This window comes from Tachyglossus aculeatus, chromosome 21 (assembly GCF_015852505.1).
Source record: "Tachyglossus aculeatus isolate mTacAcu1 chromosome 21, mTacAcu1.pri, whole genome shotgun sequence".
In the NCBI taxonomy this organism is placed as follows: Eukaryota; Metazoa; Chordata; class Mammalia; order Monotremata; family Tachyglossidae; genus Tachyglossus; species Tachyglossus aculeatus.
Genome location: NC_052086.1, coordinates 13,843,957 through 13,856,463, shown reverse-complemented (window position 1 = coordinate 13,856,463; position 12,507 = coordinate 13,843,957).

Below are 12,507 nucleotides of genomic sequence, written 5' to 3'. Positions count from 1 at the left end.
GTAGCAGCGTGGCTCAGTGGAAAGAGCCCGGGCTTTGGAGTCAGAGGTCATGGGTTCAAGCCCCAGCTCTGCCAATTGTGAGCTGTGTGACTTTGGGCAAGTCACTTCACTTCTCTGGGCCTCAGTTACCTCATCTGTAAAATGGGGATTAAGACTGTGAGCCCCCCGTGGGACAACCTGATCACGTTGTATCCTCCCCAGCGCTTAGAACAGTGCTTTGCACATAGTAAGTGCTTAACAAATACCATTATCATTATTATTAATATTTAGTTGGTGGTGTTTGCGTGTTTGAGTGTGAGCTAGTTGTGGGCAGGGAATGTGTCTGTTTATTGTTGTATTCTCCCAAGCGCTTAGTACAGTGCTCTGCACGCAGTAGGCGCTCAAATAATAGGACTGTGTGAATGAATGCCTCCTACGCACAAAGCATGGCACATGGTGATTGAGAGCAAAGTATTCCTGCTCTCAAGGGTCTTCCAATCGACTGAGGTAGACAGGTAGACAAATGCACCTGATAATAATAATAATAATAATAATTACAGTATTTGTTAAGCCCTCACTATGTGCCAGGCACTGAGATGGGACAAGCAAATCGGGTTGGATGCCGTCCCTGTCCCGCTTGGGCCTCACAGTCTTAATCCCCATTTTACAGTTGAGGAAACTGAGGCACAGAGGAAGTGAAGCGACTTGCCAAGGTCACACAGCAGACAAGTGGCAGAGTTGGGATTAGAACCCAGATTCATTCATTTATTCAGTCATTTATTGAGCGCTTACTGTGTGCAGAGCACTGGACTAAGCGCTTGGGAAGTATATATGTATATATGTATATCCTGTATATATGTATATATGTTTGTACATATTTATTACTCTATTTTACTTGCACGTATCTATTCTATTTATTTTATTTTGTTACTATGTTTGGTTTTGTTGTCCGTCTCCCCCTTTTAGACTGTGAGCCCACTGTTGGGTAGGGACTGTCTCTAGATGTTGCCAACTTGTACTTCCCAAGCGCTTAGTACAGTGCTCTGCACACAGTAAGCACTCAATAAATACGATTGATTGATTGGGAAGGACAAATCGGCAACATATAGAGACGGTCCCTACCCAACAGTGGGCTCACAGTCTAGAAGGGGGAGACGGACAACAAAGCAAAACATGTGGACAGGTGTCAATACCATCAGAATAAATAGAATTATAGCTATGAACACATGATTAATAAAATTAATTTGAGTCATGAATTTGTACAAATATATACAAGTGCTGTGGGGAGGGGAAGGGGGTAGGGCGGGGGGATGGGGAGGGAGAGAGGAAAGAGGGGGCTCAGTGTGGGAAGGCCTCCTGGAGGAGGTGAGCTCTCAGTAGGGCTTTGAAGGGAGGAAGAGAGTTAGTTTGGCGGTTGTGCGGAGGGAGGCCATTCCAGGGCAGGGGAAGGATGTGGGCCGGGGGTCGACAGCGGGACGGGCGAGAACGAGGCCCAGTGAGGAGGTGAGCGGCGGCCGAGGAGCGGAGGGTGCGGGCTGGGCTGGAGAAGGACACAAGGGAGGTGAGGGAGGAGGGGGCGAGGGGATGGATGGACAGCCTGGAAGCCCAGAGTGAGGAGTTTTTGCTTGATGTGTAGGTTGACAGGCAGCCACTGGAGATTTTTGAGGAGGGGAGTAACATGCCCAGAGCGTTTCTGTACAAAGATAATCCGGGCAGCAGAGTGAAGTATAGACTGAAGCGGGGAGAGACAGGAGGATGGGAGATCGGAGAGGAGGCCGATGCAGTCATCCAGTTGGGAGAGGAGGAGAGATTGAACCAGTGAGGTAGCGGTTTGGATGGAGAGGAAAGGACGGATCTTGGCGATGTTGCGGAGCTGAGACAGGCAGGTTTTGGTGACGGATCGGATGTGTGGGGTGAACGAGAGAGCGGAGTCGAGGATGACACCGAGTTTGCGGGCTCGTGAGACGGGAAGGATGGTAGTGCCGTCAACAGAGATGGGAAAGTCAGGGCGTGGACAGGGTTTGGGAGGGAAGATAAGGAGCTCAGTCTTGGACGTGTTGATGGCGGGCAGACATCCAGATAGAGATGTCCTGAAGGCAGGAGATACTGAGCCCAGAGGGAGGGACGGAGACCAGGGGCGGAGATGTAGATTTGGGTGTCATCAGAGTAGAGATGAGAGTTGAAGCCGTGGGAGCGAATGAGTTCACCGGGGGAGGGAGTGTTGATAGAGAAGAGAAGGGGACCAAGAACTGACCCTTGAGGAACCCCGACAGCAAGGGGGTGGGAGGGGGACGAGGAGCCCGCGTTTCAGATCCTTCTGCCCCACCAGGCCCGTGCTCTAGCCCCTAAGCCTCGCTGCACATGAAATGAGAACAGTGAGAACAAGAGGGGAAATGGAGTTACTGTGGTAATAGTAAGAGTATGGAAAAAATGAGAGTAAATGGGGTATGCTAATCAATCCTCACATCAGTGCTCAGGCCCTTGGCTGGCTGACATCAGCAGTGGTCGGGGGGGGGAGGTGGGTTTTCAGCATGGCTTTGAAGAGGGGGACTTGTGGTCTAGTGAACCACGTTTGGCGTCGCTAATGGACCTCCAATCAATCAATCAATCGCATTTGTTGAGCGCTTGCTGTGTGCAGAGCACTGGACTAAGCGCTTGGGAAGGACAAGTCGGCAACATCTAGAGGCGGGCCCTACCCAACGGTGGGCTCGCAGGTTGGGGAGAGCGCGGGAACAGAGGCGGGAGAGTCGAGCGAAGCTGCCGGAAGATGAACTTGGGAAGAGCCAAGACCGCGAGCTGGGGGGTCGTGGGTGAAGAGAGAGGATAGCGGAGGCGATGAAAAGCCTTGAAGTCATCTATAGACTGTGAGCCCGCTGTTAGGTAGGGACCGTCTCTATATGTTGCCAACTTGTACTTCCCAAGCGCTTAGTACAGTGCTCTGCACACAGTAAGCGCTCAATAACTACAATTGAATGAATATATATAATATATATATATATGATGGCATTTATTAAGAGCTTACTATGTGCAAAGCACTGTTTTAAGCGCTGTGGAGGTTACAAGGTGATCAGGTTGTCCCACGGGGGGCTCACAGTCTTCATCCCCATTTTACGGATGAGGGAACTGAGGCCCAGAGAAGTGAAGTGACTGGCCCAAAGTCACACCGCTGACAAGTTGGCTCCGTGAATTACATGGTTAAAGCGCTTGTGTAGTAAACAGAAGATCCTGGGTTCGAATCCCAGCCTGACCCAAGCGCTTGGTACAGTGCTCTGCACACAGTAAGTGCTCAATAAATACAATTGACTGAATATATATATATATATATATGATGGCATTTATTAAGCGCTTACTATGTGCGAAGCACTGTTCTAAGCGCTGGAGAGATTACAAGGTGATCAGGTTGTCGCACAGGGGGCTCCCAGTCTTCATCCCCATTTGACGGATGAGGGAACTGAGGCCCAGAGAAGTGAAGTGACTTGCCCAAAGTCACACAGCTGACAGGTTGGCTCCGTGGCTTACATGGTTAAAGCGCCTGTGTAGTAAGCAGAAGATCCTGGGTTCGAATCCCAGCCTGACCCAAGCACTTAGTACAGTGCTCTGCACACAGTAAGGGCTCAATAAATACGATTGAATGAATATACATATATGATGGCATTTTCTTTTAGACTGTGAGCCCACTGTTGGGTAGGGACTGTATATGTTGCCAACTTGTACTTCCCAAGCGCTTAGTACAGTGCTCTGCACACAGTGCTCAATAAATACGATTGATTGATTGATTAATTGATTACTATGTGCAAAGCACTGTTCTAAGCGCTGGGGAGGTTACAAGGTGATCAGGTTGTCCCACGGGGGGCTCACAGTCTTCATCCCCATTTGACAGATGAGGGAACTGAGGCCCAGAGAAGTGAAGTGACTGGCCCAAAGTCACGCAGCTGACAAGTGGCGGAGCCGGGATTTGAACCCATGACCCCTGACTCCAAAGCCCGGGCTCTTTCCACTGAGCCACGCTGCTTCTCTCTCCTCCCCGCCCAAGCAGGGTGTGAGCCTGCCGTCCTGCTGCCCCAGAGGGTGTGGATAGCACCCCGGTTGCTGCTGTTAAGCACTTGCTACGTGTCAGCCGCTATACTAAGCGCCGAAATAGATACAAAATAACCGGGTGGGACACGGCCCCTGGCCCACGTGGGGCTCACAGCCTCCCCGTTTTACAGATGAGCGAACTGAGGCCCGGCTAAGCGAAGTGACTTTCCCACTGTCACCCGGCAGACAACAGGTGGAGCGGGGATTAGAACTCAGCGGCCTGGCTCAGTGGAAAGAGCCTGGGATTTGGAGGCAGAGGTCATGGGTTCAAATCCTGGCTCCGCCAACTGTCAGCCCCCTCTCCATCCCCCCCATCTTACCTCCTTCCCTTCCCCACGGCACCTGTATATATGTTTGTACATATTTATTACTCTATTTATTTTACTTGTACCTATCTATTCTATTTATTTTATTTTGTTAGTATGTTTGGTTTTGTTCTCTGTCTCCCCCTTTTAGACTGTGAGCCCGCTGTTGGGTAGGGACTGTCTCTATATGTTGCCAATTTGTACTTCCCAAGCGCTTAGTACAGTGCTCTGCACATAGTAAGCGCTCAATAAATACGATTGATGATGATGACTTCGGGCAAGTCACTTCTCTGGGCCTCAGTTCCCTCATCGGTAAAATGGGGATTAAAACCGCGAGCCCCCCGTGGGACAACCTGATCACCTTGTCACCTCCCCAGCGCTTAGGACAGTGCTTTGCACATAGTAAGCGCTTAACAATTACCGTTATTATTATTCCTGACTTCTAGTCCCCACCTCCCTCACTCTCCACACCCCAAGCTGGTCCCAGGGGCGGCCAAAAGGCCACATTTGCTTATTCCTGTTCCCCTGAATGCCTGAAAACCCCCTCCTCCAGAAGGCATCCTTACCCATCCACGCCTGTCATCCTAGGCCACATCCGTTGAGTCATTTACTGATCTTTTTTTTTTCTCTTTCCCCTATTTGGGTGTGTTCCCCCGGCTGCCTGTCTTCTCTTTTGTTTCTGTGGTATCGGTTAAATGCTTACCACGAGCCAGGCGCTGTACTAATCGCTGGGGTAGATACAGGCTAATCAGGTTGGAGACAGTCCCTATCCTCCATGGGGCTCGCATCTTAATAATGATGGCATTTAGTAAGCGCTTACTACTACTACTACTACTACTACTACTACTACTACTACTACTACTAATAATAATAATGATGGCATTTATTAAGCGCTTTCTATGTGCAAAGCACCGTTCTAAGCGCTGGGGAGGTTACAAGGTGATCAGGTTGGCCCACGGGGGGGCTCCCAGTCTTCATCCCCATTTTACAGATGAGGGAACTGAGGCCCAGAGAAGTGAAGTGACTTGCCCGAAGTCACCCAGCTGACAATTGGCGGGGCCAGGATTTGAACCCATGACCTCTGACTCCAAAGCCCGGGCTCTTTCCACTGAGCCATGCTGCTTCGCCTATTCTACTATTCATTCATTCATTCATTCAGTCGTATTTATTGAGCACTTACTGTGGGCAGAGCACTGGACTAAGCGCTTGGGAAGTACAAGATGGCAACATATAGACGGTCCCTACCCAACAGCGGGCTCACAGTCTAGAAGGGGGAGGCAGACAACGAAACAAACCATGTTAACAAAATAAAATCAATCAATCAATCAATCAATCAATCGTATTTTTTGAGCGCTTACTGTGTGCAGAGCACTGGACTAAGCGCTTGGGAAGTACAAGATGGCAACATATAGACGGTCCCTACCCAACAGCGGCCTCACAGTCTAGAAGGGGGAGACAGACAACGAAACAAACCATGTTAACAAAATAAAATCAATCAATCGTATTTATTGAGCGCTTACTGTGTGCAGAGCACTGTACTAAGCGCTTGAGAAGTACAAGCTGGCAACATATAGAGACGGTCCCTACCCAACAGTGGGCTCACAGTCTAAAAGGGGGAGACAGGGAACAAAACCAAACATACTAACAAAATAAAATAAATAGAATAGATAGGTACAAGATAAATAAATAAGTAAATAGAGTAATAAATATGTACAAACATATATACATAGATACAGGTGCTGTGGGGAAGGGAACGGACCCAACAACGGGCTCGCAGTCTAAAAGGGGGAGACAGAGAACAAGACCAAACGTACTAACAAAATAAAATAAATAGAATAGATATGTGCAGGTAAAATAGAGTGATAAATAAATAGAAGAACAGTGCTTTGCACATAGTAAACGCTTAACAAATGCCATCATTATTATTATTATTATTATTTTATCAGTCAGCACCTGCCGGAGAGGTGGTGGTGGGGTGAAATCAATGCAGGAGGCCCTGGGTCCCTCAAGTTTTAATCAAATAAACAGTTGCTTCCGCTCCAGACTCCTCCATCGGCTGTGACCCCACTCCCATAACTGGGCCCGCCCTGTACCCCTTTTTTTTTTAATTAAAAAAGCCACTGGCTGCCAGCCACCCCTCCAACACGGAACCCTTCAGCCTCGAGCAGCGAGGCTCAGTGGAAAGAGCCCGGGCTTTGGAGTCAGAGGTCACGGGTTCAGGTCACCTCAAACTCAACCTATCCGAAATATCTTCCCACCCAAACCCTTTCCTCCCCCCGATTTCCCCGTCGCTGTAGACGGCACCGCCACACTTGTCAGCCGTGTGACTCTGGGCAAGGCGCTTCACTTCTCTCGGCCTCAGTGACCTCATCTGGAAAGTGGGGATGAAGACTGTGGGCCCCCCGTGGGACAACCTGATCACCTTGTAACCTCCCCAGTGCTTAGAACAGTGCTTTGTGCATAGTAAGCACTTAATAAGTGTCATTATTATTTATTTTATTTATTCCTCGGGCCACAACCCCCAAATCTGCAGACCCGGAACGGGATGGGGGGCCCCTGCCGAAAATCCTGGAGCGAGTCGTCTACGCCCGCTGCCTCCAATTCGTCTCCTCCAATTCCCTCCTTGGTCCCCTCCGATCGGCTTCCGTCCCCTTCGCTCCACAGAAACCAAAGGTCACCGATGATCTTCTTCTTGCCAAATCCAACAGCCTCTACTCCATCCTAATCCTTCTCCACCTCTCACCTGCCTCCCGCAGTGCGGACTTCTCCCTTCTCCTGGAAATGTTATCCAACTTCTCCTGGATATGTTCTCCAACCTTGGCTTCACTGACTCTGTCCTCTCCTGGTTCTTGTCACCTCTCTGTCCGTTCATTCTCCGTCTCCTTCGTGGGCTCCACCTCTGCCTCTCTTCCCCTAACTGTGGGGGTCCCTCGAGGTTCAATTCTATTCTCCATCTTCACTGTTTGCTCCCCTGGCTTCAACTACCACGTCCATGCAGATGACACCCAAATCTACGTCTCCAGCCCTGATCTCTCTCCCTCTCTCCAGTCTCGCATCTCCTCCTGCCTTTAAGATATCCCTACTTGGTTGTCCTCCTGTCACCTCATCATCATCAATCGTATTTATTGAGCGCTTACTGTGTGCAGAGCACTGTACTAAGCGCTTGGGAAGTACAAGTTGGCAACGTCTAGAGACAGTCCCTACCCAACAGTGGGCTCTCAGTCTAAAAGGGGGAGACAGACAACAAAACCAAACATACTAACAAAATAAAATAAATAGAATAGATATGTACAAGTAAAATAAATAGAGTAATAAATATGTACAAACATATATACATATATGCAGGTGCTGTGGGGAAGAGAAGGAGGTAAGATGGGGGGATGGAGAGGGGGACGTAACCTATCCAAAATATCTTCCCACCCAAACCCTTTCCTCCCCCTGATGTTCCCGTCGCTGTAGACGGCACCTCCATCCTTCCTGTCCCCCAAGCCCGGAACCTTGACTCCCCTTATTCAACCCACATATTCGATCCGTCCCCAAATCCCGTCAGTCTCACCTTCACAGCATCGCTAAAATCCACCTTTTCCTCTCCAATCATACTGTTACCACATCAATACAATCACTCATCCTCTCCCACCTGGCCTCCCTTTCTCCTCCCCCGCTCCCAGCCCCAAAACACTTATGTCCATTTCTGTAATTTTATTTATTTGTATTGATGTCTGCCTCCCTGACTCTAGACTATGAGTTAATCATGGGCAGGGAATGTGTCTGTTCATTGTTGTATTGTACTTTCCCAAGTGATGATGATGGTATCATCATCCCCCACCCTACCTCCTTTCCCTCCCCACAGCACCTGTATATATGTTTGTACAGATTTATTACTCGATTTCACTTGTACATATTTACTATTCTATTTATTTTGTTAATGATGTGCATTTAGCTTTAATTGTATCGTGCTTTCCCAAGTGGTGATGATGGTATTTGTTAAGCGCTTACTATGTGCAAAGCACAGTTCTAAGTGCTGGGGAGGTTACAAGGTGATCATATTGTCCCACGGGGGGCTCACAGTGTTCATCCCCATTTTACAGATGAGGTAACTGAGGCACAGAGAAGTGAAGTGACTTGCCCAGTCACACAGCTGACAAGTGGTGGAGCGAGATTTGAACCCATGACCTCTGACTCCAAAGCCCGGGCTCTTTCCACTGAGCCACGCTGCTTCTCCAGGTGCTTAGTACAGTGCTCGGCACACAGTAAGCCCTCATATAAATACGGCCGACTGAATGAATGAATGAATGAATCCCTGTCCAGATTCATTCATAATAATAATAATGTTGGCATTTGTTAAGCGCTTACTATGTGCAAAGCACTGTTCTAAGCGTTTCATTCTACCGAGTGCTAAGTATTAAACACTTGGGAGAGTACAATAGAACAACAAAACAGACACATTCCCTGCCCATGACTAGCTTACCTTCTAAATGGGGAGACAGACATTAATATATAGAGAGAAATGATAGATATATACATAAGTGCACATCCACCAAGCTCGCTCTCTTCCTCCCTTCAAAGCCCTACTGAGAGCTCACCTCCTCCAAGAGGCCTTCCCACACTGAGCCCCCTTTTTCCTCTCCTCCTCCCCATCCCCCCAACCCTACCTTCTTCTCCTCCCCACAGCACCTGTATATATGTTTGCACAGATTTATTACTCTATTTTACTTGTACGTATTGACTATTCTATTTATTTTGTTAATGATGTGCATTTAGCTTTAATTCCATTTGTTCTGACGACTTGACACCTGTCCACATGTTTGGTTTTGTCGTCTGTCTCCCCCTTCTAGACTGTGCGCCCGTTGTTGGGTAGGGACCGTCTCTATATGTCGCCGACTTGTACTTCCCAAGCACTTAGTACGGTGCTCTGCACACAGTAAGCGCTCAATAAATACGATTGAATTAACGAATGAAGTGGCGGAGCTGGGATTCTTCTTCAATTCTATTTGAGGAATTCTACATGTTTGGTTTTGTCGTCCGTCTCCCCCTTCTAGACTGTGCGCCTGTTGTTGGGTAGGGTCCGTCTCTATATGTTGCCAACTTGGACTTCCCAAGCGCTTAGTCCAGTGCTCTGCACACAGTAAGTGCTCACTAAATACAATTGAATGAATGAATGAACAGGGACTGTTTCCAACCTGATGAACCCCAGTGCTTAGAACAGTGCTTGGCACATAGTGCTTAACAAGTAATTATTATTAATAATAATAATAATAATTGTTCTTGTCCTGTGCCTGGGAAGTGGGCAACCAGCAGGAAGCAGCGTGGCATAGTGGAAAGACCACCGGCTTGGGAGTCAGAGGACACGGATTCTAATCCCGGCTCCGCCACTCGTCAGCTCTGTGACTTTGGGCAAGTCGCTTAACTTCTCTGTGCCTCAATTACCTCGTCTGGAAAATGGGAATTAAGACTGTGAGCCCCCCGTGGGACAACCTGATCATCTTGTACCCCCCCCAGCACTTAGAACAGTGCTTCGCACATAGTAAGCGCTTAACCCTCGTCCCCCTCTCCATCCCCCCATCTTACCTCCTTCCCTTCCCCACAGCACCTGTATATATGTATATATGTTTGTACATATTTATTACTCTATTTATTTTGCTTGTACATATCTATTCTATTTTATTTTGTTAGTATGTTTGGTTTTGTTCTCTATCTCCCCCTTTTAGACTGTGAGCCCACTGTTGGGTAGGGACTGTCTCTATACGTTGCCAACTTGTACTTCCCAAGCGCTTAGTACAGTGCTGTGCACACAGTAAGCACTCAATAAATATGATTGATGATGATGATGAACAAATGCCATCATTATTATTATCATTATTCTAATCCCGACTCCACCACTTGTTGGCTGTGTGACCCTGGGCAAGCTGCTTAACTTCTCGGTACCTCAGTTACCTCATCTGTAAAATGGGGATTAAGACTGAACCCCACACGGGACAACCTGATTACTTTATATCTATTCCAGAGCTTACTGCTTGGCACATAGCGCCTAACAAATACCATAATCATTATTATTATTATTATTATTTTTGTTACTATTATTATTCAGCAGGCCTAACCCTTGTCTCGCCTGTCCTGCCATCGACCCCCGGCCCACGTCATCCCCCGGGCCCGGAATGGCCTCCCTCTGCCCATCCGCCCAGCTCGCTCTCTTCCTCCCTTCAAGGCCCTGCTGAGAGCTCACCTCCTCCAGGAGGCCTTCCCACACTCAGCCCCTTCCTTCCTCTCCCCATCGTCCCCCTCTCCATCCCCCACATCTTACCTCCTTCCCTTCTCCACAGCACCTGTATAGATGTATATATGTTTGTACATATTTATTACTCTATTTATTTATTTTATTTGTACATATCTATTCTATTTATTTTATTTTGTTAGTATGTTTGGTTTTGTTCTCTGTCTCCCCCTTTTAGACTGTGAGCCCACTGTTGGGTAGGGACTGTCTCTCTATGTTGCCAATTTGTACTTCCCAAGCGCTTAGTACAGTGCTCTGCACGTAGTAAGCGCTCAATAAATACGATTGATGATGATGATGATGGTGGGCTGCCGGATGCTTCCAACTCCCATAAAGGAATTTTCAGAGCCCGGCCTCTTCCCACCACAACTGCTCCCACAGAATTTCACAGCTCAGGCCCAGGTACCTCACAGTTCACCAAGGCCGGGAGGGAATGCATGGCTCTGGAGTAAATAATAATAATAACTCTGGTATTTTTTAAGCGTTTACTCTGTGCCAACCACCGTTGTAAACGCTGGGGTAGATAGAAGGTAGTCTAGTTGGACACAGTCCCTGTCCCACCCAGGGCTCACCATTTTAATTCCCATTTTACAGATGAGGTCACTGAGGCACAGAGAAGTGAAGTGATTTGCCCAAGATCACACAGTAAATGTAGAGGGGCGCCGGGGGTCTTCTCCCAGAGGGTTCTAGGAGGAAGTGAGATTGACACGCTTTTGCAGAATGGCCCCCTGTTAGGCCGCGGTCTAAGCGGAGACCCCGTGACTTCTCACGGCTCAGTGGAAAGAGCCCGGGCTTTGGAGTCAGAGGTCATGGGTTCTAATCCCGACTCCGCCAATTAGCTGCGTGACTTTGGTCAAGTCACTTCACTTCTCTGTGCCTCAGTTCCCTCATCTGTGAAATGGGGATTGACTTTGAGCCCCCCATGGGACAACCTGATCACCTTGTAACCTCCCCAGCGCTTAGAACAGTGCTTTGCACATAGTAAGTGCTTAATAAATGCTATCATTATTATTATTATCCCTGCTCCGCCAATTAGGTGTGTGACTTTGGGCAAGTCACTTACCTTCTCTGTGCCTCAGTTACCTCGTCTGTAAAATGGGGATTAAGACTGTGAGCACCCCCGTGGGACAACCTGATCGCCCTGTAACCTCTCCAGGGCTTAGAGCAGTGCTTTGCACATAGGAAGCGCTTAATAAATGCCATCATCATTATTATTATTATCTCATGCTGCTCCTCGCATCTCTTCATCCGAGCTGCGTCGGGGGCCGGATTCGGTCCTTCCCCTTGGCCTTCCAGCCCGGGGCCTTCCCCAGATCTCCCCTCATCCCCTCTGCCATCTCAGCTCGTTCCTCACTTCCGTGACTCTCCTTTGACCGCCCCCCTCCCTGTTCCCATCCCTCCGAAGGGTCAATCCTGGACTGAGCCAGGAACTGACCGATCGAGGTCCGCCCCGAGCTGAGCCTTGACCGGGAGCGTTGCTTCCCACTTGGTTTAATCTTTATCCAACCTCCCAAGGCGATCCTGCATCTTAACCACGGCCAAGATAGCCGATTCAATTCATTCATTCATTCAATCGTATTTATTGAGCGCTAACTGTGTGCAGCGCACTGTACTCAGCGCTTGGGAAGTACAAGTCGGCAACTTATAGAGACGGTCCCTACCCAGTAACGGGCTCACCGTCTAGAAGGGGGAGACAGGCAACACAACAAAACAGGTAGACAGGTGTCAAAATTGTCAGAACAAATAGAATTAAAGCTAAATGCACATTATGAACAAAATAAATAGAATAGTAAATATGTACAAGTAAAATAAATAGAGTGATAAGTATGTACAAACATATATACAAGTGCTGTGGGGAGGGGAAGGAGGTAGGGC